The sequence below is a fragment of the Pongo abelii genome, chromosome 5 (genome assembly GCF_028885655.2).
Source record: "Pongo abelii isolate AG06213 chromosome 5, NHGRI_mPonAbe1-v2.0_pri, whole genome shotgun sequence".
In the NCBI taxonomy this organism is placed as follows: Eukaryota; Metazoa; Chordata; class Mammalia; order Primates; family Hominidae; genus Pongo; species Pongo abelii.
The window spans coordinates 113,115,953-113,142,290 of record NC_071990.2 but is presented as its reverse complement, the minus strand read 5'-3'; the positions used below and the strand labels follow the sequence as shown (position 1 = coordinate 113,142,290).

Below are 26,338 nucleotides of genomic sequence, written 5' to 3'. Positions count from 1 at the left end.
GCAGAGGCTGCAACAGCCTAGCAGGGGCCAGGATGCAGCCACAACCATGGCTTCTGTGAGGAGGCTTATTACATGAAAGCAGCCGAGAACTTATTACAAGAGGCAGCTTACACTTGGGTCCCAGGCGGAGGTGCTGTCACTGAGTAGGGTGAGAGGAAAGGAACCTCTAACAGTGTTGTAGCGGGAGGGACATGGCATAAGTGTGGTTTAGAGAGAAGGAATCTGACTGTACATATTTATTTATTTATTTATTTAGAGGGAGTCTGTCTCTCTTGCCCAGGCTGGAGGGCAGTGGTGCAATCTCAGCTCACTGCAACCTTTGCCTCCCAGGTACAACCTGGGAGGTACAACCTCAGCCTCCCAAGTAGCTGGGATTACAGGCACCCACCACTGTGCCTGACCTAACTTTTGTATTTTTAGTAGAGAGGGGGTTTCATCATGTTGCCCAGGCTGGTCTCAAATTGCCGACCTCAGGTAATCCACCTGCCCCAGCCTCCCAAAGTGCTGGGATTACTGGCGTGACCCACTGTGCCCAGCCCACCTTTTTAATATTGTGGTAAAATATACTGCTATGTTCTGAATGTTTGTGCTTCCCCCAGATTCATATGTTGAAATCTGACCCTCCAATGTGATGGCATTAATTCAGGGAGGTGACTCAGTCATGAGGGCGGAGCCTTCATGAATGGGATTAGTGCCCATATAAAAGAGGCCAGGCAGAGCTTGTTGTCCTTCTGCCATGTGAGGACACATACAAGGCATTGTTTATGAGGAACAGGCCCTCATCAGACACCAGATCTGTAGGTGCCTTGATCCTGGACTTCCCAGCCCCTAGAACTGAGGCTGTTCTGAGAGCAATAAATTTCTATCATTTATAAAATGCCCATTCTAAGGTATTTTGTTATAGCAGCCCAAATTAAGACATATATATATATATACACACACACACATAATAAAATTTACCATTTTAATCATTTTTAAGTGTTTAATTCAGTGGCATTAAGTAAATTCACAATGTTGTGCAACCATCACACCACCCATCTTAAGAACTTTTTTATTATCCCAGACTGGAACTCTGTAGCCATTAAAAACTAATTCCCCATTTTCCCCTCTTCTCAGTTCTTGGCAACCACCAGTCTGCTTTCTGTCTCTGTGAGTTTGACTATTCTAGGTACCTCATAAAAGTGGAATCATACAATATTTGTCCTTCGGTGTCTGATTTATTTCACTTAGCATCATGTTTTCAAGGTTCATTCATGTTGTAGCATGTCAGAACTTCATTCCTTCTTAAGGCTGAGTGATAGCCCATTGTCTGTATGTACTACATTTTGTTTATCCATTCATCTATCAGTGGCCATTTAGGTTGTTTCCACATTTTGCATAGTGTGAATAATGCTGCTGTACATACTGGTGTGCAAGTATTTGAGTTCCCGATTTCAGTTCTTTGGGGTGTATGCCTAGGAGTGGAATTGCTGAATCAATAGAGTAATTCTGTGTTTCACTTGTTGAGGAACTACCCAACTGTCTTCCACAGTAGCCACATCATTTTACGTTCCCATCAGCAAAGCACAAACGTCCCAATTTCTCCACGTCCTTGACCACACTTGTTATTCTCCTTTTGTGTGTGTGGGATAACAGCATTTTAATGGATATGACATGGCATCTCATTGTGGGTTTGATTTGCATTTCCCTAATGACTAGAGATATTGAACATCTTTTCATGTGCTTGTTGGCTATTTGCATATTTTCTTTGGAGAAAATACCCATTCAAGTCCTTTGACCATTTTGAATAGCCATAACACTTTTAAACAGAATGCTTCTGTCCTGACTCAGCCACTTCCTTGCTGTGTGACCCTAAGCTAGTTACATAATTTCTCTGTGCCTCAATTCCTTCATCCCCAAGATAGAAATAGTAGTATCTATCTCATAGGATTGTATGAGGATTAAATGAGTTTGTATCTGTAAATCATATTGAATAGTGCCATAGTAGACACTCAACTAATGTTAGATTTATCTCTACATAAGGTGGCTTGGAAAGGGGAGAGAATGGGTGAAGGGAGCAGTCAGGAGACAGTTTCCTGCCACCAGTATTGATGAGAATGGCCTCGGAGATCTTCTAGACCAGCGCCCTTATATTACAGGAAAGGAAAGAGATAAAAAGATAACTCCTATGCCCGGTATCAAGAGGGACCCTTAACACCACCTCTCCAACGTCCAATACTCTTTTCACCACACTTAGATCTTTCTCTCCTCTAACTTCTGCTTAAGACTGAAACCTCGTGTTAATATCCTCATGGGATATGACTTGAACATCTTCAAAACCACCTTGACAGCCTGGATTGGCATCACAAGCTTGTATCAATGCGCTTACAAAAAGTTGTGATTCCTGAGGATCAGAGTGGTAGCTGGTGTGAGCAAGAGGCAGTGAGTGTTGCCTCCAAAGTGTCCTTTGGGAGAAAACAAGCCCCAGTCTCTCCTCAGTGTTCAGCCTCTCTAACTTTGCAGTCAGTGTCACAGGTTCTTAATGACCTGCTCCCACCTTCCCCTGTTACCTCCTACATATGCAGGAGAAACCAATTAGAGTAGTGACTTGGGACTACGAGACCATCTCTCTCAGAGAGACCACTCTTAGGACCCCCACAAAGCACCCCAGTATGCAGGCAGCCTCACCCACTTCAGACGATGCTCTTAACTGAACAGAACCCTGCTTATCTTTGTGCAACTCCAATTATTCTTGCCTGCCAGCAGGTGTAATAATGCTAACTTCCTCTCAGCCCCCACGGTGGCAGGTGCCACAGAAATAAGTGGATAAATGGACAGAAAATGAACCGAAGCTACACAGTCTGCCAAAGGCTTTCACAGCCCCTTGGAAACAGAACACCTGGCTTCACTGTCTTGTGAATCAATATGGCCTTTTCTCGTAGTACCTAAAGCTGAAATTCATCTCCAATTTCTTAAACTGTCCTTCTCCAGGAGCAGAATTCATTTACCATCTGCTTTACAAGAATCTGGACACTCTGTGTTTCTATCTTATTATAGATTCAGCTAATATGATTTCTCCCATCCACCATCCCTAAACAACGCAACATGTGCTTTGTCTTTGACTAAGCCCCACAGCCTTCTCTCCATACAGGGTGCTTTCTGATGATTCACATCAAATTTCCTGTTTGGTTTCCTTTATGGGTGCATGGCTCCTAATGTTTTTACCCATCTTCTCGTGGCGCATCCGGCCCAGGAAGCTTTACTGCGCTTGTTAGTTTAGCAGCTGTGCTTCTCCACTGAGGCTACCCCAGGCGGGAGGCAGCTGGAGAAGGACAGGATAAGAAATTGGAGATGAACTTCATTGTTGTTGTTATTGTTGCTCATGCTGTTGTTTTAGAGAGAGGGTCTCACTCTGTCACCTAGGCTGGAGTGCAGTGGTGTGACCATAGCTCACTCCAGCCTCAAACTCCTGGGCTCAAGGGATCTTCCTACCTCAGTCTGCTGAGAAGCTGGGACTACAGGTGCACACCAACACAACCAGCTAATTTTGTTTTAACTTTTTGTAGAGACAGGGTCTCACTATATTGCCCATGCTGGTCTCGAACTCCTGGCTTCAAATGATCCTCCTGCCTCCCAAAGTGCTAGGATCACAGGCATGAGCCACCACACCCAGCCAACAATGTTTGGATTATTTTTTCTTCCTTATACTTTCCCCATTTTTTTTCTCAGACTTATAATAGTGAGTTTCTATGACTTCCAGAGTCCTAGATACATCTTCTGTGATCGCATATCCAATGAGCACAAGAAAAATCAACAAGATCCATCACCAATGCCTCCCCTGGACAGTGGGATAAGGCCAAAGAAACCACAACACAAAGGGTGGCCCCCAAGTCTTCCATTTTAAAAAAAGAAGTTAGAGATTTTGTTTGCTCAAAGCAACTAGAAAGAATGATGAACCCCACACACAGAGATAGCTGTGCTATAGACGAGTGTTTTTCAAACTGTGCTCCCCAGAAATGCCTTGGGAGAGAGAAAAGTAGAAAACAAGAGAGAAGCAGGCTCTGGGGCTTCCTCCCATGATTCAAGCAGAGCAACCTGAGCTTAGCTGTTGTACACAAGCTTTTTTGGAAAAAGGCTTCTGTGGCCCCAGACATACAAAACCACTAATGTACTGTAAAGGTCGCTGTCCTGGGAGGCAGGGTCCTGGTCCCATCTTACCTCTATAGCCTTTGGCAAGACACTAAGCTTCTCAGGGCCTCCCTGCCACATCTGAAAGGGTGAGGTGTGGACTAAGAGATGGCCAGGATTCTCCAGTTTTATGATCTTCTCTTCAACGTTATTTGTAACCTTCAGATGACTGTGTCAGTTCCAAGTTGGAAAGACTCGGGACTGAATTCTAGTTCAGCTACTCTTCAGCTCTGTTACCTATGGTCGGGGGAGATCTCTGTAGGCTGAATGACCCTGTATGACAGATGCATCTGAATGTGTGCTCCCAGCTATGGAATCCAGGAGTGGCCAATCCAGAGATTTATTCCTTGTCTATGAGTAACATCTGAGCCCCTAACCCATCCCATGGGACACGGGCCGTACAGAGGATTGAGGCCCGGAGCCTCAATGGACATTGCGAGAGGCAGAGGTCATTAAGGGGAGGGTGTTAGTGAAAATGCTGTATAAACTGCATGATGTTTGCAAGCAACTGTGGTTCTCCTACCCATCCTGCTGCCACCAGGCCATACAGATATCTTGTCCAGCCCACTGTCATTGACTCTCTCCCTGCATGTGATCCCCTAATAAAACCCCAAGTCTCGTTTTCTGGCTCTGGGTCTCTTCTTCAGCCTCTTGAACCTAATGCCTTCCCTACGGAGGTTAATAGGCGTTTGACACAACAGCCTCCTCCTCCCTGAAGTTCAGTTCACCCTCACCTGTAATCACTAATACTATCAATGACCTTGAAAGATTGTTGTGAGGATTAAAAATAACATATAAAACTTTTCTTGGCCCAAATTAGTTGTTCAATAAAGGGTAACTATGACCTACCATGATTTTTATGCATGCAACATTTAACTCAACCAACCCAGTGCTAGGACTTTAACTTATGGGTATATGTGTAAAAGTTCATCAAGTTGTTCATTTGAGGATATTCATAGCAACAAAATGTGTAATACCAAAAAATAAATAAGTAGGATGTGTCCATCATCAGATGGTAAATAAACAAATTATGCAAATATACCTGTTTGTATATTTGCATTTTATAACCGTTGACAGGTTTTTAAAAACTGATTTATCAAAATTCAGATTGTAGCCTATCCTTTTATTTGTTTAACCTCTTCATACTTCTCTGTATTAAAGGTGAGTTCAAAAAATACTATTCTTCATACAAGCATTTTATATTGTGTATCTATTGGTTAAAATAAGTAAACATTGATGATGATGAGGCTGACGATGAAGGTGGCAATGGGTCACATTCAGAGGATACAGGAATCCTGGGATGGCTTTCGGGGCAAAATGACCAACAAGGATGAGGCTCTGCAGATGGATTTTCTCTGGCCAGTCCTTTTTTCTTACCACATCCGCTCCACTTGATGAATGACTTGGTCCTTCTTGGGATCTTCAATAAAAATAGCTCTCTGACCCTTGTTTTTATTTTTCTCCATTCGACAGCAGAGAACTAGGAGAAAGGAGAGTTTAACATTCTCACCATATCTCAAAACAGTTAACTGAATGCTCAACTGGACATCACTAGGGTTTACTCTCAAGACATAAGCCTGACTTCTCAGTTTTCAATGTGGGTTTCTCAGCAGTTGGGTTTGAGCGTGGTAAGACTCTAGAATCCCCAACCAGATGATCTGTCTCACCTAACAGAAAAAGGTGATGCTCCCCTTATATATAAAGCTCAGATCTTTGAGGTGTCTGTTTTGTTCAGAATATTTCTTTTCTAACCACCTTTAAAATAAAATATGTATTCTTCAGACATACAGGCCAGTGCTAACCAAATATTTTCATCATACAGATTAAAACCTCTAGAATATTGAGCCAACACTAGTCCCAAAATGCAGGATTTCTGGTCTAGGAAACAAATTTACGAGTAGGTCCTCATATTGTTTGGTCCCCTTCTCAGCTGTGAATGCCCGGCACATACACACATTGAATGTCATACTATTTCCTCTGGTTTCAGGGCTCCATTACAACATCCTGTCACACCTGATTTCTTCTGAAGTGTGTCAAGCTCTGCATAACTTCTCCTTCTTCCCCCAACACCCCATACCTCTCAAAGCCTCCTACCCCTACCCAAACTCGAATTTCTCCCTCCTCATGTAAATTTCAGAAGTCAAGTAAGCTGACTAGCTCATTTCATTTACAGTGTGACTGACTGGTGGCCTGATACTTTTCTCAAGGGAAGTGAAGGTTTTCACAGGGGCATTTCATACAAATCTTTACCCTGCTGAGATTACAAATCCTCTGTGTTTCCTTTCTTCTTGCCTAACTCAGCAGAGAATTAGATGTTAGCACAAAATCTGTTGTAGGAGGGGTCCTGAAGGGGTCCTAGGATCTCAGTTTATGGAGAAGGCAGCCTCTTAACCCTGGCCTGTTCTGGGATCTCAACTCCTTTCTACTTTAAGTATCATGTGTTCTTTACTCCCTTTATGCCTTCATTTCCCCGTAGCCCAGAGCCCATAGGTTCTTATCCTCTCTCATTCATTTCCATTCAAGCATGCATTCACAGGCATTCTCCTGCTTGGTATTAACCCACTTGCCATACTTTCTCTTTCTGGTGGCTGTTTGGTTATCTGGGCTGATATCTGAAGGACTCATTTTTTATGACCATGGGCCTTTCTGATGCCAATCTTTTATGTATAACCATGCATCCCTGGGTTTGGGGAATACAGTGTAGAGAAAAGTAACTAGTAAGTGAGCTAAGCGCACCATTCATGAAATCATCACTGCTGCCTGTGCAAGAGTTCCTGACATGTCCTGGGTGTACTCTGGGCAGCCAATACTTTCCTCCTGCCTCTGCCACTCTCTACCTTCAAGAGTCTTCCTGCAAGGACCTCTGCCTCCTGGCTGTCCTGCCGCTCCACTAGTTACTTTGTTGGGTTTCTATGAATCACAGTCTAGAAGTGGAGTCCTTCTTCCACTAGTGCTTAAAGGACTTTATTATTCCAAAGTGTGAGACAGTTGAGCCCAGTCAGTGGCTTGGAGCTGCCAATGGAACCACTTTTTCATTTGAGTAAAATTCTTATCTTTTTAGTTTCCCTTACCATTGGAACATAGCACATGTCCTCCAGACTAGGAGATATTGTGGAATGCTGGCTGTGCAAACTATCACCAAAGCAACCTGTTGATAAGTCAAAGCTAAGTTTATTGCTTACGGGAGTAAAGAAAAATACTGTTCCTCAGAGTCTTGGAAGAAACTTGAGAGGAGAGGGCTGAGAAGGCATGTTTATTAAGATTGTAAGATCTAGTTTTAGGTAGGTCTTTCAATGCAGGCGTATGGTTAGGTTTGAGCAAGGATCATGATATTATAATTTAGGATTGCTGGGAAAAAAAACAAGGCAGGATTTTGAGGCAAGAGGTTTCAAGAGTCTTAGGGTGTAAAATGTCATTTGATGTTTTATCTTAAAGAGTAGATAGGTCTTTCAGGTAGTCCTGCTAAGGTCAATGAAGTTATCTGTAACTTTTTTCTCTCTGGCGAGAGTTGCCTGGAATAATAAAGTTACTTTGATGAAAGCAGTAGAATAAAGTCATGTGTAGACAGAAGCCTGTGTAGAAGGTTTGATTCTCAATAGTAAGAACACCCAATAGTGCTGTCCTTAATTACATCCCAACATTCTGATCCCATACAGCCAGCCCATGCTTTCTGCAGAATCTACAGACCTAAAAGTTTCAGCCCTTCTTCTTCCCTCATAGTGGGTCCTTCCCCATCCAAGTCTCTGCATGTGAAGTGGCCTCGTTGTCTAGGGTGACATCCGAGGTTTGTTGTCTCACAGCCAGGGAGACCAAGGATGCAGACACACAAAGAGTGAGGTTAAGAACAGAAGTTTAATAGGCGAAAGAAAGAGAATAGCTCTTTGCTCAGAGAGCGGTCCCAGAAAAATGAATTGCCTATCTGCAGTGAAATGCAGGGAGTTTTATACATGAGCTGGTGGGGAGGTGGTGTCTGATCTACATAGAATGCGAAAAACTGGTTAGGACCAGGTATGCCATTTGCGTAGAGTGCGAATCTCTGGCCGTCTCCACCCCAGTCTTTTATTATGCAGGCGGGTTTTCAGCCTGAGCTGCACCATGTTGCCCACTGTACACATGCTAACAAAAAAGGGAAGATGGAGCTTCCATGGTGGACATGCCTGGCCCCCAGGTAGCCCTTTTCTATTGGCGCAGTTGCCGGCGTTCCCTGGTGCAAACTCTCAGCTTCGTTGTTTATGCTTGCAGCTCGATCTTTCAGGCTGCTCTTTGTTAGAAAAAAAAAATTATTTCTGGGGCTGCTTTTGTTAGAAGGGAAGTTCTGCTAAGGACTCTTTTGCCCTCACTATCTGCCTAAATATTTTCTATTTCCTGTATCACATGGAAAGCAAAGGGTTCCTATCTTCATTCCCAGCTCAGCCACCCACTGTCTCTCCTTGAAGCTCATTAGGATCTCATGCAAACAGATTTCCTTCCAGCCTTTGGACAGGCCTTGACATGCCTGAACCCACATGCAATAGGCATGCAGCATAGTCCCTTGCTCTATGACTTTCCCAGACACTTGAAGATTTTGTGTAAGGAGCAGAAGGTGAAATTTGGGCACCTTATAAAGTGGCACTAGGGTTTAAAGGACCACAGAAAATAATCAACATTCATTACTTTCATTACCAAAGGAAATGGGACAGAGATTGCTAGATATTTACCAACAGTTTTACTCCCCCTTTCCTAATACAGAGGGTCCTCAGCTTACAATGGTTCAACTTCCAATTTTACAACTTTACAATAATGCAAAAGCAATACAGATTCAGTAGACACCATACTTCAAGTGCCCATACAGCCATTCTGTTTTTCCCTTGCGGTACAGCATTCAATAAATCACATGAGATATTCAACACTTTATCATAAAATAGGCTTCGTGTTTGATGATTTTGCCCAATTGAATGCTAATATAAGTATTCTGAGCATGTTTGAGGTAGGCTAGCCTAAGCTATGTTGTTTGGTAGGTTAGGTGTAGAAAATGCGTTTCAATTTATGATATTTTTAACTTACAATGGATTTATCGGGACAGAGCCACATTGTAGGTTGAGAAGCATCTGAAGACAGTTACTGCTGATAACTGGCTGCCCAGCCAGAGACCATGTTTCCCAGCTTTGTTTGCTTCTAAGTGTGGCCATGTGGCTTGTTCTCACCATTGGAATATGTGCAGAAATGTGCCTTCTAGATCGGAACTTCCTATTCTCTTTCCATTCTGCCCACTTGATGCAGATAATGTAAGATCCAAGGGATGGTAGGTAAGACAGAAGAAGTCTGGGTCTCAGGATCACCCAGGGAAATGCCATTTGCCATGTAAAAACTGAGGAAGAAATAAAGTTCTATTATGTTAACCATGAAAAACTGGTCTATTTGTTACAACAGCTAACAAAAGAAGTAAAATGATCATAACAGTCCCCTAAGGAAGAAAAATGTCCATCATCGTTTTTAACTGAAGAATCACACCCAGTGAAAAACACCAGGTTCAGGCTTTGGGTAACCTTGATGAAGAACCAGAACAAATCAATTTGGCTTTCAGCACATTAATAAAGTGGCAGGTATGTATAAAACGTGTCATTAGCTGATCGTATTTTGAGAACCATTTTGCTTCTCAGGATAGGTTTGGGCAGCTGTGAATAGGCTTATAGTTTTCATTGTTTCCCTGCTCATAGTAATACACTGAGATTATTCTGATTTGCCTACTTAAGACAGAAAGAAAGATAGCGGCAAAGTTACATTGGAGCCAGAATTGCCTCAATACCTAGGTCATTTTTTCCTGAAGATGGGTTTGTTGCAAAATCAGGAGAATAATCTCCCTCCCAGGGCCCTTCTAAATAGTACCATCATGGCCTAGAAGAACTAATGTCCCTGCTACACAAGAGCCTTTGCAACAGAGGAGCCTTTGCAACAGAGGAGCCCTAACTGCCAGGGCTGATCTTGGAATTTTGCCTCCCTCAGTCAGGTGTTCAAGTTGAATCAAAGAAAAGAAATACAAATTGCCCTCCATGAGTATGCTAAAGGCTTCTTCTGCCTTATGTTTCTATCATGTTCTGGAGAAGGACTCAATGTTGATCCAAGTACAGAAACCATGTCAGGTTGCTTGGATAACAACTGTAAAAGGGTTTAATTATGCTGGTTTGGGGTGGGCCCCAGCCCAGGAGCATTGCTTCTCTGTGTACATCAGCACTGAGTAGTGTGCATTCTAACTCTTTCACCACAACCATATGATCCATGCTAAGGCATTTGACCACCTTCTCCACCTGCTCTGCCATTTTCTGTAAAACAAGATTATTAAATTTAATGGAGGAAAGGTAGTTTATAGATGTAAAATGATGACAGACTATAAATATGAGGGGAATATAGAGCAATCTGTATGAACACTACATAAACGCTAATTAGCCCTAAGGCTGCGATGTTTCTTCCTACCACAAGGCAAAAGAACACAATGGATTTAGACAAAATCTTTAAAAAATTTTCCTTTCTCAGTAAAACCTTTACATGGAAAATAAATGTAGAATTTGGCTCAGGCATCTTGAGTACAAAAGGATTCCACAGGCAAAATAATATGAGAAGAAGCTACCCAGCTCATACTTGCTCATTCATTAGTCAGAGCATGCGAGCTCTCTGGAAACTGGTTTTGTCACATTCTTATGTGAGAAAGTCACATGGGCTCCTGCAGCACATTTTCCTGTGTGAGTCCTAGCTTTGATGGAGGTATTTGTGGGCAAGGCCTAATGAGAGGGTTGACTTTTTGAGGTTTAGATGGGAGTGAGGAGAGAAGCTAGCTTCAGGGACTGAAGGGCCGGGAGGCCTTAGACAGACTTGGCGCTAGGAGGTATTTTCAAATAGGAGCTCCTCTACCTTACTGACGTGATAAATGCCAGGGAAAATAAGATCCTCATGGAAGAAGCCTGGTTGAATGATCAAATACAGCAGAGAATACTCATTAAAGTGCTTCTCCTTAAGGCCACCTCCACTCGGTTATTTATGCCCCTTAACTTCCAGGTAGTGGTTCAGATTTTACTATTTGAGGAGCACAGGGAATGTCTTTGTGTTTTATTATTTCTCATAATGTGAGATTTAAATATATATATACCTAAATTTGCTTTTGGTTCAAGTGTACTTTTTTGTCTTAAAGTTTCTTACAAATAAAGAGCCTTAGACCAGTGGAAGACCTATGAAATCAGAGACAGATCTCACCTTGCACAGACTTTGTGGTATTCTTCCCACTCTTCCTGAGCCATGGAGTCCTCCCCTCTCCTCCTGAGCCTCAGAGTCCTCCTCTCGCCTCCTGAGCTGTGGTGAAGAGCAGCTCAGGTGCTCCTACTGCACACCTTTCCTGCTCTCCAAGAGTGGCAGCCATGCAATGAGAAAAAGCGTCTGTTCCTGTGGTTTGTTTCAATTTGATAGAGTCTCACTGAAGCTATCTCGAACAAACGTGATTTTTTGTGGGGTTACATGGAGGAACAAAAAAATAAATGGGCTCCTTTGCTTCATCTAAGAACAGAAGCTATAACAGAACTAGGTCTTAAAAGCACCTGCCTTCAGGGATGCTCAGTGGACCCCATACGTAGGGATTAGCGGACCTTCACTCCCAAAGCTCCAAGAACTGCCAAAACTCATGTCAGATCGTGTCATTCCTCTGTTCAGAATGCTCTGGTGGCCCCCCATCTCACCCAGAGTAAAAGACAAAATCCCCCCCATGACTCACAGGCCCTGTGTGATCCTCCCGCCCCTGCACTGCCCCATCTACTGCCTCCTCCTCAGCCACCCTACCCTGGCCATGCTGCTCACCTTGTAGTCCTTTCACACTCCAGGAATACTCTTGTCTCTGGGGTTTTGCACATGCTGTTCTCTGTGCCTGGAATGCTTGTCCCAGATATCTGCTTATCACTTCATGTAGGTCTTTGTTCACAGGTCAGCTGAGTGAGGCCTTCCCACTCAGTGAGATCTAAAATTGTAAGCCCACACTACTGTAACATCTCTTATCCAACTTCCCTGCATTCTTACTTAAATTTTTTATTATGAGAAATTTTAAGTATACTCAAAAATAGTAAAATGAACCCCTATCTATCCATCACCAATCAGTTGTCTAAGTTTTACCACTCTTGTTTCATCTATTCTCCCTCCATTTTTTTCTACATTACTTCTAATTTGCCCCAAGGATTTATCACTACGTGATATATATTTCTTACTTTTCTTTGTTATTTTGTCTCCTCCACTAAAATGTCAGCTCCATGAGGCCTTGAATTTTTGTCTACTTTGTTCGCTGCTGTATCCCCTGTAGCCAGCAGAGTGCCTGACACATAGTAGGTGTTCATGAATAATGGCTGAATGAATGAATGAAGCAATGAAGCAGTTACTCCGCAATGGCACCTGTGTTTTTCCCTACAATCTCCACACCATCTGACCAACACAGCCATGAATGCCTCAAGCACCCCTACTCTGATTCCACCCAACGACTGTCAGCCACAGCACCCACGTATCCCGCTCCTTGACTCTCAATAGTCCAGGGACACATACACAAAAGGCAAAGCTAGATTGGCCCAGCTCTCTGGGTGCCATATCACAGGACTCTGGCAAGTCTGTGAACTATTACCTTCCCTGAGGTCTTCTGGCCACCACTGGTCATGTAATACAAAAGTGAGCACCCAACAGGGGCCACATGGGACATTTCCCTTTGAAAGGGGCATGAGCGATTGACATTGACATCTTTCTTTCACCAGGCAAATTTGTTAGCAAATTTGATGAGACTGTTAAGTGGGTAGGTAACTCTCTGGGCAGCCTCTATTCATTGCAGCCTCTATTCATTCTCTGGGCAGCCTCTATTCATTGCAGCCTCTATTCATTCTCTGGGCAGCCTCTATTCATTGCAGCCATCCTTGCATTTACTGTGCATCTCACTGAACAGGTTTTTTTTTTTTTTTGCCAGGCTCCACCTGTGAGGGAGGGAAGAATGCACAAGGCACAGCTTACCTGGTTTCAATTTCTTTCTTTCACCATTTTCAAGGTTGTCAACCAGCAAAGTCCTTCAGGCATCAGACACTCTCCAATTAAGCCTTCCATAAAAACCAGGAGACTTTGCCAGCTAGGATGACAAGTTAGAAACCTGCAGGACCAGTACTATGCCAGCACCTCAATGACGGCAACTAGGATTGCTTCGCAGCTGCTCCCTGCCAATAGTGCTTCCTGTCTACCTGTCAAAGGGGTGTGGCTTCCTCCCCGGCCAAGTCCTGTGTAAACTAAGTAATGATCAGGCAAGAAGAGATCCAAAAAAACGCATCGCCACATCAAAGCATATTCCAGGGCTGTTGCATTCTTTTCAATAAAGACTATTTATTTTTACAGCGGCTGGGTGCCCCTCACAGCCCTGCTGCACCTGGCAGCCATTTATGACAATTTTAAAGGCCATCTTGTTTTCAAAGTCACTTTATAAGGTTGTGGAGACTCAGTAGCTGTGAATTCTAATCCAGGTTCAAAATATTAAATTGGTAGTAGGTCCTCTGCTGGTTGCTGGATCTTTTATCAGTGAGCATATTGACCAAGACATCATATGGGTATGTCCTTTTCTCTAGATTCTTTCAAGAATGGATTACAAGGCCAGGCACGGTGGCTCATGCCTGTAATCTCAGCACTTTGGGAGGCTGAGGAGGGCAGATCACGAGGTCAGGAGTTCGAGACCGGCCTGACCAACACAGTAAAACCCCGTATCTACTAAAAATACAAATATTAGCCAGGCATGGTGGCACGTGCCTGTAATCCCAGATATTCAGAAGTCTGAGGCAGCAGAATTGCTTGAACCAGGGAGGCAGAGGTCACAGTGAGTCGAGATCATGCCACTGCACTCCAGCCTGGGTGACAGAGTGAGACTCCATCAAAAAAAAAAAAAGAAATAAAAAAACAACAGTGGATTGCTATTCATCTGGTATTGTCTGGTATAGCCAGGCTATGTTTAAAGTATTGAAATACTTCTGTACCATTTTGTAAATAGCCAGGGCCCCCAAGTACCCCCACTCTGAATCTTTCACCATCTCAGCTACCTCAATCCTTCTCTCAAGACCCTCGGATCTAAAGGTTTAATGCTAGCAGGAACTACAGGTGCCCATTCGGATTGGTCAGCACTTGTATTATACCAGTTGCTAATATTATGACTATCACTCCTACTTCTAAGCTAAAGTCAGTGGTGACAACTAGTCCTCATTTTAGACAATGTCACTGCTCCTAATTTGTAGAGAAAGGGATGCAGTAGGATTGGGATTAGACCAAGGTCCAAATCCCAGACAGCTGCAGGACAGCTGGAAACAGAATTAATCATTCAAGTAGTGATGCTATAAATGTTTCCCTCTGCTTTGGATGTCTCTCCAATAGAACGCTATCCACAAGGATAGGAATTTTTGTCTGATGTGTCCACTGCTGTATCAACACTCAGAACACGCTTGGCACACAGAAATTGCTCAATAAATCAATACGGCTCTTGAATGAATGCATGAATTCCCTGATCTGATGGCCCAGTTGTTGCCTAACTTTATAGACCTGAGAGAATCTAAAGCTCTTCAGGGTTTCTCAGTCTGACATTTTTTTCTTAACTATTTAATTTCTTTATACCTCAAGACATAGAGGCAAGCACGTCATCACGCATAACCCTGCAGAAGTCTCCAGCACACAGTGATGTGATGGTTGCAGCCTTCCCCTGGGGCCTATCAGGCATTCTAGTTTCTCCAAGAGAAACTGATTTCCATTTCCAAAAATTAGCCTCACAAATGACAACATTTTGATCAATTCAGCAGAAGCTGCTCTAGGATCTCAGCCAGCACTGGTGAAACAAAGAGAGGAGAGCAGCACTCTGAAATCATGGCTCTGTCTCAGCCACATCATTTGTGACTTCTTGTCCCGAGGAGCTCCAGGGTCATGGAATGGTGTCCGGGGCCAGGAGGAAAGGCTGGCGGCCAGCCTTTGAGCGCTGGAATAAGGAAGCTCACATTTTTTAGTCTCTCAAGAAAGGCCACTCATGGAGAGGGGGAAAAGTGTTCAGGTTTGGTTCTCCAAGGCACCCCTTATCCCTTACCTGCCATCAAGCTGTGCTCACCAGGGATGTGTTTCCTGTCATCAAGATCTCTGTCGGTGAGGAGTGAGGATTGAATAGCAAAGGTATGAAGTCTCTGAAGGAAAACTTGGAACATGTGACATTTGAAAATCAGCTTTCCTCACTGTTTACAAGACTATAGGGAGAAGCGTCAGCCCACGAACACACATCCCAAGCAAATCCACATTTTTCTCTTGACTTTAGTTTGGGGACCAAGGTGACTTCCAACACCATTCTAAAATGAGATCCATTCTCTACAGAGCCTATGTTCTAAGACGAATTTTATCTGTCTATATCGATTCTAATCACAACACATATGGTAAGTGACACAACTTACTGTGCCTCACATTTACACTTTGTTTTTAACCCCTTTCATCCCAGCATTGTCACGCAGTTTGCTAACTTTAATTAACACCCCCTCACAAAGTAGGGAGTATCATTATCCCTATGTAAAGTCCTGAGAAACCAAGTCACCCAAAGGCACAGGCTGAGTCAGTGTGAGAGGAAGAGTCTGAATTCCTGACCACCAAATGCTTGGGCCAGTGGCCTGGCCTCACACCCACTACAGAGGCATTCTTTATTTGAAGCTGCTTAGTTCAACCTAAGGCTAGCTGGACCTTCTCTGACATCTCATTCTCATTCCACAGCCAACAAGGCTGTTGCAACCCAGGAAATGTGGAGAACGGGGAGAGGAATGGTTGAACACATGCGTTAGAGAACATCTGAGGACCTGAGACAGTGTCAAGAATCTGGGACTGATTTGGGAGTTTTCTCTTGTGAATATTAGATGGCAAAGCCCAGGCTGCATCCCTGAGCCTTCCTGACACCTCCTCCATCCTCAAGGCACGTTGGCCCATGCTCCCCGCAGAGCCTCCCTTCTTCCACTATTACCTCAATCCTATATCACCCTCTGTAAGCACCTCCACCCCAACTTTACTCTGTCTTGCTGGCAGTCCTTGCTCTGAGCAGAACTTCCTCAGGGACAGGATGGAGAAGAGAGAGGTACCATGTCCCTCCTCCTCACACACTCTCCATCATCATTCTCATCAACCGAGATGTTAGGGGAAGGTACCGTCACTAGTGTGGTAAGTCTAGATTTCCTTTCTCACAGACACCCACGTGGCTGTTCTCCTCCTAACCCTATCCAGCCAACCTCTTCAAGACAGCCCTTTCATATTTAACGGTGCCAAGTGACTAAATGTGAGCCTTCACCCTTTTCTTCTGGGCATTCTGCTTGCTATCATTCCCCTCCTTTTCCTTTCTTCTCTACTCCATATATGCCTTGCCTTCTTCTGCAAATCCCCAGATCCAAAACCTTTGCCTAGAAGGCCTGGCCCTCCAGCTTACCTTCTGTATATGGAATCTCTCTGGCACTCTCTAGAAAAGGAAGCCAAGAACCAACTCCATGGAGACCAGCTCTCAGAACATGGCAGATTGCACCATGTGGACGAGATACACACTGACACCTGGGAGTGTCTCCGCTGACAGTTACAAAGACAGCATTTTCCCCTGAAGGAGGAGAAACACAAGGAAGTGGAGGCCCAAGAAGTTTTCATTCATCTAGCGGCAGCGTGGTACAGTGGCTAGCGAGGGCCACAGAGCCTGATGTCCTGAGGCTGAATCCTGGCTCCACACTTACCTTCTGTGAGACTTTTGCGTTATTCTTCCGTTGGTGCTTCGGTTTATTCCTCTGTAAATTTGACTAACCTCAGAAGATAATTAAGAAAAATAAATTACTTGAGGCATCTGAAGTTCCTAGAATAGCAATTACCTCTCCATAGTTGTTAGAACCCAACAAGAGCTGGCCTTCCAGGGATCTAGAGGGGCAACAGATAAACAGATGTTCATTGTAGTGGTCATAGCAGTGATAGGAATGTGCGCAGGGCATGTTCGTTTGCCTTTGTGTGAAACAGAAAACAATCCCAGCCCAAAGGCATATGCTAGATGGTACAGCTTGAGCTGGCATGCAGAAATTCACTCCCTCAGCAGGGTGACTTTATGCAGTGAAAACGCTGCACAACTGTACATGGTAGCACTGATGAATAGCATTAAACCCATGCTTGGAAGAAAAGGGAATGGTCAGAGATAGGCTTCAAGGAAGTGATGCCTGAACTGATCCTCATTAGGGATTCATTCATCAAAATGGACAGGGGACATTCTAGGCAGAGAGAACAATGTAAACAAAAGCAAAGAGGCAGGGAAGAGTGCATTATATGCAGGGAAATACAAATAATGTGGTACTGCCTCGAGCATGAGTCAGGAGTGGTAGACCATGTGCCAGGCATGGGCTAGGCAATGTAGGGTGTGTCCATCATGCTCACACCAGCCCCAATATTCAACTCGATTCAACCAAGAGAAGATGACCACATGTTCAATGTTTTCTACTGAATCTGGGTTGAATGTGGTTTCAACTTTCTTTCTCTGTTCTACTCTAGGGCTTCGGGGGGTATTACTAACAGCTGGCATACTGAGGACAAATGATCCAACAACAGTCTTGGGCTCCCAACCTTCCTGGACATCAGGATTAGACTGGAACCCTGTTTCAGGAGAGTGTCTTGCTTATTTACCAAAAACATTAAATGGAAGGTTCAATTTTTTTCTACCTTCTCTGGTCAACAGCTTCCTTTCAAGTTCCAAGAGGGGCTTACTCGAGTTACCTCAATAAAAGAAGAAATTGATCCACTCTGAATGTATTATAGAATAATACTGCATAACATCATACATTTCTTACATGGTGCAATTCCACTGCAAATGAAATATACCATGTCATGACAATGTGGACATTCTCAAGTATAACTTTGCCTTGGAGATCCAACTTGTACTTAGTATTTTATCAGTCAAATGCCATGAATTTAGTAAATTATTTATTTTCTCATTGTGCAACTATGGAAAGCAGAGTGAATATTTCCATGGCAGTAATATGAGCTTATACACAAAAACATAAACCTAGATCTGAAAACTCCTTGATCCCTCTCAATCTAGAATTTTCATCTTGGTCCAAGTTCCTTTCAATAATCTCATTCAATTACTTAAAAAACATTTCTTGAGCATCAAGTGTTGGTCACAGGAGATATGATCTGAGCTTCTAATCTACTAGAGAAGTCCAGTGCGTAAATGGATAAACTACCAGCTGATTCATAAAGTGATAGAACAAAAATATGGGTAAAATATATGGGAGTCAGAGAAAGATCAGTTTGGCATGCAGATTTGGGAAAGTCTTCATAGAAGAAGTGGCTTTTCAGCTGGTTCTCAGAGGCTTCGTGAATGTGGAAAACACTTCAGACAGAAGAAAGCACAAGGTTGTGAAACATCTGGTGTTTCAGAATAAGCCATTCCATCAGAATGACTGCGGTGAAGGTTTGAGTACCAGGGTGACATGAGCTGAGCTGTAGCTATAGGTCATAGATTGAGATAAGTCCTACAGTCCCGTGGTCAGGTTTGCTTTTTGGAAAGATGTTTCTGGTGTCTTCATTTATTTCAGTGTGTCTTCGTTTATTCAGGCTGCTATCACAGAATACCATAAACCAGGTCACAAACAGAAATTTATTTCCCATAGTTCTGAAGAATCAAAAGTCTAAGATCAAGGTGCTGGCAGATTCAGTGTCTGGTAGGGATCCACTTCCCAGTTCATAGAAAGCAACTTCTAGCTGTGTCCTCACGTGGTAGAAGGGGGAAAACAGCTCCCTGGGGCCTCTTATAATAAAGGGCACTAATTCCATTCATGAGGGCTCTATCCTTATGATCTGATCACATCCTGAAGGCCCTACCTCCCAATACCATGGCATTGGGGATAAGGTTTTCAACATATGAATGTTGTAAGACACAAACATTCAGACCCTAGGACAGTGTAAAGGGATGTGCTGGAGAGGAGTGCAAGTCAAAGCAGGGATTCCACGGATGGAGCCATTGTACCACCCAGGCTAGCAGTGGTGATGGCCTGACCTAAGACAACACTGAGGGGATATTCATGGGCTAGAATCCTCTGGGTTTTTGACTGTTTGGCTACAGTGGAAAAAAGAAGAATTCAAGAATGACTGAGTTTTTTAACCCAAGGAACTGAGGAGGTAGTGACACCATGAACTGAGACTAAGAATATTTAAGGTAGAGAAGTTTTGAGATAAAAGGATTTTGTCTAGGTTGTATTCATTTGACTGGAAGCCATCCAATCAGAAATATCCAGTTGGTCATTGGAAATATTGATCTAAGCTTAGGAGACAGATCAGAGCTGGAAACAGAGGTATGGAAATTATGATAGGTTGAAACATATGAAATTACCAACACTTGATCACATTTTACCTGTAGAAAAATGACAATTGCATCTGGGGTAATAGTTCACATGGGAAAATATACACAGTGAGAGAGAGGAGAAGAATACCAAGAGTAAGATAGGACCTGGAAAACATTGACTTATAAAAGAGAGCTGAGAAGGAGAAACTGTGAAGAAAATTGCAAAGAAATGCAACAGGCAGGAGATGGAGTTTACAAGGGAAATTTAAGAGGGAGTAGTGATATAGAAGCCAGAGTAGGAGGGCTTATCAGAAAGGAGTGGGTGTTCAGAGCCTCAAATGCTGCAGAAGATACAAGGAGGAGGACAGAAAACAGGACTCTGAATCTGGCAGTTGGGAGGTGACTGCCCTGTCAGCAGGAATTTCACGTGAATGATGGTACAAAAATTCAACTGTAAGCGGTCGAGAAGAGAGGGCTGATGGCAAGATTTTATTTTTTTGTGTGTTTTGTTTTTTAAGGTTCAGGGAAATTTGTACATATTTGTTCATAAAAGGAAAAAGCCAGAGAAAATAAAGTAATTGAAAATATAAGAGAGAAGGAATAATTGGGAGAGCCAGGTCCTAGAGGCTCAGGGATAGACTTGAATGTGTAAGAAGAGAGGTTTTCCCCCAATAGAAGGGACGGGGGGACTTACTACAGGCACTCTTATACCTCTAACCATCTTGTGCATTTTCAGCCATGCATTCAGATCACATTTATTAGTGCTATTATGTTGTCATGGGACAAAAGTCCTTCTCAAAGAGAAAGATGCCAGAGATGTTAATTACCAGGACTTCGTTCCAAAGTCGGTTCTAATGCCTTTGATGTATTCTTGGGCACACCTACCTTGAAGGCTGCAGCATCATAACTAATCCCTCTCTATTGGCCATTGAGGGCTTGCCTTCCCAGGAAGAGTCATCTCCTTAGAAGACCTCAAAAACCATCAAGTTGTTTGTTGAGAACTGAGGGAGGGTTTCAGAATTTACTCAGGCTGCCAGCCTTAGAGGAGGTGTTTGGACTTTTTCTCTGGCTCTAATACTAGTGGTCTCAACTCCTACCACTGAGAAGAGTTGGGGCAAAGGGCTTCCTTTTGGTTCCAGTTTCTAACAAAACCAAAGGGAGTAATGCATCATCCAGGAAAGTTGGTGTTTTGCTTAATCAGGCATCACCAACATAGACACTGTCTTAAAATCCCCAGCTAATCCTGCCCTCCTCATCACTCTGAGGCCAAAGTGCTGGGATTATGTTGTATTTATTTTTGTCTACTCAGTTCATCTAATCAGAATAGTAGGAGAAACAGGGCTAGGAACATACATCTCCTCATTCTTGGAACCTAATAAGTGAAAGACCCGGCAACCCAACCCTTTTACAAAAGTACTTGCAATCCATTAGGCAAGGGACCTAAGCTGCCAGTTGAGCTTCCCATGGACTGGAAACATGGTAAATGTGAGCTCTTTGTCACAGGGAGACCTAATAAGAGACCAGGGGCCAGGCGCGGTGGCTCACGCCTATAATCCTGGCACTTTGGGAGGCCGAGGCGGGCAGATCACGAGGTCAGGAGATCAAGACCATCCGGGCTAACACGGTGAAATCCCGCCTCTACTAAAAATACTAAAAATTAGCCAGGCATGGTGGTACGTGCCTGTAGTCCCAGCTTCTTGGGAGGCTGAGGCAGGAGAATCACTTGAACCTGGGAGGTGGATGTTGTGGTGAGCCGAGATCGAGCCATTACACTCCAGCCTAGGCGACAAGAGCGAAACTCCATCTCAAAAAAAAAGAAAAAAAAAAAAAAAGAAGAAGAAAGAGACCAGGAAGTTTACACGCTAAACTTTTCATAGATTACCCACATAACACTTCACAGTTATCATAATTGTCTGCTTACAGCTCTCTGTCTGGTACAAGGACTCTGTCTATCACAAGAGATGTTCAATAAATGTCTCTAATGAATAAGTTACTGAATGAATGAGAGGTGTTTCCAAGTACACCTTTACTATTTACCCAAATAAGAATTTAGCTTGTCTTGGTGTTTGTGTGTACACAAAGAGAAAATAAGGTAAGTCTTTCAGAAAGTACCTTACTACCCATTTCGGATCTAAGATGGTGAAACCAGTTTTTAAAAACGGATCTTCCAAATGCGTACACGTGCATATACATATACAGCTATACATAAGTACATATATGCTCAAACACACACACACACACACACACACACACAATGAGAAGTGCAAGCATCGGTAAGACTATAGCTTGGGGTAAGATGACCTTGGATGCTTAAAGGTCATCCTTTACTGACACAATTTACACCCAGTAGCATCAAGAGAGTTTGTACTCATGTTTTCAGATAAATAAAACAGCAATAAAAATTTTCTTACATTCCAAGAAATTTTGACTTTAGCTCCTGCCTTTTGTTCCATTCAGATTTTCTCCTTTTTTCTATAATCTTCCACATGTTTCTCACACCATTAAGTGATTTTGTTACTATGGAAACCACAGAGTCTGCATAAAGCTCAAGTGTGATGTCAACTTAGAGAGTGATTTGAAATGTGTCCCATGGCCTGATAAAAAGCACTTGGAAGAATATTGTGATGTGTCTATATAAACACATATCTGGGAATAATACACCTTTTAAAAATACAGGTGGGTATATGGGTGGGCAAACATGATTAATGAACAATTCACTTACAGATACTGCTCCAAATGAAAATAAAGCTTGGTTAGGAAATGCCAGGTTTATAAAATCATGGTAATTATGAGTTAGAGCATGCAGAGTTTATCCCTCACATGCAAACTTTGCCTTGTTTGTGAAGTACTTAAATCCTAGCTTTCTAAAAGAGCTTTCCTAGAAATATTTTAAAACAGCACAGTGAAACATCTAAGGAGAAAATTTTAGGTGACTTTCTGCCTGGAGGGGAAAGATAAAGAAGCTCTCCTCTTGGGGTGGTTTCTAAGCCTCTGGGTCCTTAATTCTCCGGCTGGAGATCTTGTTCTCATTTCCTAGGCGAAGTCCTGCGTTCAGACTAACACATATGTTTCTGATGTCGTCATCTGGCCGTGAGTCTGTACATGATTCAGTGGCAGTGGAATCTCCCCTAATACTCTGAAATCACTTATTGCACTGATAACAGTGGGGCGGGAGTGGGGGGACATGGAGGAGACTGGGAACCCTCGACCAAAAATCTCCCTAGGCTGTCTATTTGAGGACAAGCCGCAAATCTGTGAGAGCTGTCAGACGACAATGTAAGTGGCATGGAAGGCGAGCTCTGCTTCCTCCTCCTCTCCTCCTCAGCCGCCCTTCCTTCCGTCAGATCACTCGCAAACGAGTCATCGCAACAACACTCCCGAGAACATTCTTGTTGGGTAATAAGAAAGCATAATTATATACTTCAGAGCTGTTGAGGTTTTCTTCTAGTTTCAAAACAATGAACATCCTGTGGAAAGATAGCGCCACTTGTGAATAAGCTGAGATTCTTTCCCCTGAACAACACACAGACAGTGGTTTGGAGGAAAAACCAGAGGACGGCCCTATTTAATGATTTTATTCCTTGGGTAACCTAACCTCATTGTTCTGTGGTACTCTCAGGAACAAGCTTCGGAAAGCATAATTATAAGTGTAATATCTTCAAAACTAAATATTGCATTCTCTCCGTCTGTCTCTTTCTCTCTCTGCACACATGAGGACACACACACACACACACACACACACACACACACACACACACACATACACTCTGAACAGGCCATCTAGTGCTGAGAGAAATGGAGTTGTTTCTAAGTTCACAGCGGGCAAAACTCGAAACTGACTTCGGCAACATGTTATTGGTTTATTCACGTATTCCTAGTTCTCACCTCAAGCATGATGAGTGAAGATGTGGAAGGGATTTCAAGTGTCTCCATAAGCGACATGGTGGTCTTTCTGGATTTGAAATCAGAGTGAAGCTCCATGAATGTGCAGAATTATGGGCTTTCCAGAGGCAGCCATTGGTTCCTGTGATTATCATCCCAACATTCCCTCAGAGTCCTGCAGAAAGTCACAAGAAATAGTTGTTGCTGGGGCTGAAGAAAACAACATTTAACATTTCAAAAATGCCAGTCCTTTCAGTGCTCCTGTTTACTAATAATTGTCCATATGACTTCACAGGTGAGGAGATGGAGACCCAAAAAATGCCCTGGGCATTCCTATCTCAGCCTTTGCTCAGACTGAACTTCCAGAGCCCAGACTCTTCACTTATGGCTAAATCAGGCCGTCCTTCAGAGAAGGCTGAGTTGCTTGTAAACCATCATGTAAGTGTGGCTCCTTGAACCACAGCCCACTAAACTCTCAGTTCCACTGAGATGGCCTCAGCAAAACATGCTTCCAAATAAAAACAGCACATTGGTGATTTTATAAGGCTTAGGTCAAGTTCTTTTGACCACATGGACCCTGTCACGCGGAAATGAAAATTGTCAATAGCTGTTAGAAAATAACATCCCACAAGAGGAAGCAAAGTATTCTGGAGCTCACACAACCACTAGCCACTGCCTGACTCTAGACCACAGACTCACGGAGATTCTGAGGCAGACACTGGGGATTTGATTCATTTTACTTTGGTGATGGTTTGGGACATATGATTTTCCTTCCTGAAAATCTGTTTTCTGGCAGTAAAAACCAAACCTAGGGGAATGAGTCATTTTTCCTCACCCAACTTTGGGTTCTGCTTCTCAACCAACTGGGAAATTTTGGAAACTCCAGTTTTTATGAGTGTGCAAGTGTGTACATGAGTACGCATGCACATGTGTGGATGGGAAAGAGAGTGAGAGGGAGAGAGATTGATTATGGGAAGGAGTAGGGAATGAAGAAAAATATATTTATCCCAGAGCCAATTTCTACCTGATAATTCATATTCTTAGCCTGCAGCCTTGAAGATGGCTGTCATTTTATTGGCACAAATGACTTGCTATGCAGTTTGCTGAGTAAGTGTTTTTTGTTGTTGTTGTCATTTTTTTTCTTTTTTTTTAGTAGGAAAAAAATCTCAGCCATGTGGGGAAAATACCTTGGCAGATGGAGCACATCTATTCCAGACCCCAGGTCCTTAACAGCCAAGAATCTTACTCTCCTTTGTGTTAGGCCCATTCATTGATGGAGAAACAAACGCCAAGAGTTTCCCAATATCACTGCTGAGGATTTCTGAAATGAAGAGAAATCTGGACCATTGCAGAGAACTCACTTGAAACAAAACATCTAATGTGCTTGGCCTTGAGGTTAAGAGGGCTCTTTACCCAGATAAACAGTAACCAAGGCTGAGCCCTGTACAAAGTGACACTTCGTCTCGCTTGATCTGAGTGTGCTCTGAGCTCCAGCAATACAGGAATTAAGAGAGGTTGTTTGTAATTAAACTCCTCACACGATGAACCTCACTCTTTAAATCTGAAGAGAGACTGAAACAGTAGTACTAGATTCATAGGTAACCAAGCATTTTCATTTTGTCCCAAGAGCAGAACATGAATTTATTTGGGAAGGCTTTTAATAGAATATTTTGATGGGGGTGAGAAACCTCCCTGTTCTCTTCAGCATCCAAGTCTCAATTTTCACAAACACTCAATTAACATGCACATATATGCAAATTCTGTTGCATATTTTGGATCACGTAGATAGCCACTTTTAGGAGATGAAGACATAGATGACTCCTCTCCAGAGCTGATAATCTACCAGAGGCAGAGTTGATACATGTGAATGGAAAACTAAAAATACAAGGGTAACCACTGTGAGGTTAACTCATCAGGGTAGAAGCAAATAAAATGTTTTTTTGATGTGTTTATTTATACAACAAATATTAATTCAGCACCTACTATGTGTCAGGCACTGTTCAAGGTTTTGGGAATAAACAGAGACCATAATAGACCAAAAAAAAAAAATCCCTGTCTTTGGATTATTAGATCCTAATGAAAAGAGTCTAACATAGGAACAGAAAGCCAAATACTACATGTTGTAAGTGGAAGCTAAATATAAGAACTTATGACACAAAGAAGGAAATAACAGACACTGGAGTCTACATGAAGGAGAGAAGCAAAAAAGAGAACTATTGGGTACTAGGCTTAATAGCTGTGTGATGAAATAGTAAGTACAACAAACCCCTGTGACGTGTGTTTACCTATGTAACAAACCTTCACATGTACCCCCAAGCCTAAAATAAAAGTTAAAAGAAACAAAAATTGTGTAAAGTAAATTTACCTTAAAAGAAGGAGTCAGGCAGTAAAATGTAAAAAATACATTGAGATGAATTACATCAGGAACAATTATTATTTTAGAGAGACAGTTAACAGCTGCCTGACCATCGCTGGATGGTCGTCTGACACTCCTGGTGTGTGTGTGTGTGTGTGTGTGTATCGGGGGGCCCCCTTTCCAGCCCTGCTCGTATCTGAGTAGCCACCTACTATAATATTTTCACATATCAAAAAATGGATTCAAAACCTCATCTCAGTCTGAATGTATGAATTTTCTCTTTGTCCAACAACTATCTAAATTTGATACTACTTTTGCATGAATGTGTGCATGCCTCCTTCCCTTCAAACACACTACACCCATCAAATGAGAAATAAAAAACTAAATACAATTCTTTGCATTCATATTATGTTTTTATTATTATTCATGTCTTGAATATGTATTTAACAAGTATCTATTAGGTGCCTACTCTGAACCAGGCACCTTCCTAGGCCATGGAGATGCCGTGGTGAGAAAGACAAACCCTGTCTTCATGGAGCATACAGTCTTATCCTGTGTTAAAAAACTTACCTAACAGACAAATGGTCCTCATATCCAAT

At 42.8% G+C, this 26,338-nt stretch overlaps 1 long non-coding RNA gene across 10 annotated transcripts; it reads right to left on the bottom strand.

Annotated features, from left to right (window-relative positions):
• Window positions 1-5,287: 5,287 nt before the first annotated feature.
• Window positions 5,288-23,631, bottom strand: LOC129060029 (uncharacterized). Of its 10 annotated transcripts, none has more exons than XR_008526356.2 (9): window positions 21,913-23,631; window positions 16,914-16,976; window positions 16,622-16,783; window positions 15,257-15,350; window positions 14,797-15,151; window positions 13,168-13,279; window positions 11,986-12,142; window positions 11,392-11,530; window positions 9,555-10,466 (listed from the first exon to the last, which is right to left on the bottom strand). It is a non-coding gene; the product is annotated as an uncharacterized LOC129060029 (long non-coding RNA). The 10 variants fall into 10 exon arrangements; XR_008526360.2 differs by lacking the exon at window positions 14,797-15,151 and adding an exon at window positions 12,387-12,521; XR_008526359.2 differs by lacking the exons at window positions 9,555-10,466; window positions 14,797-15,151 and adding an exon at window positions 5,288-5,647 and having other exon boundaries at window positions 15,257-15,361.
• Between the last annotated feature and the right edge of the window lie 2,707 nt (window positions 23,632-26,338).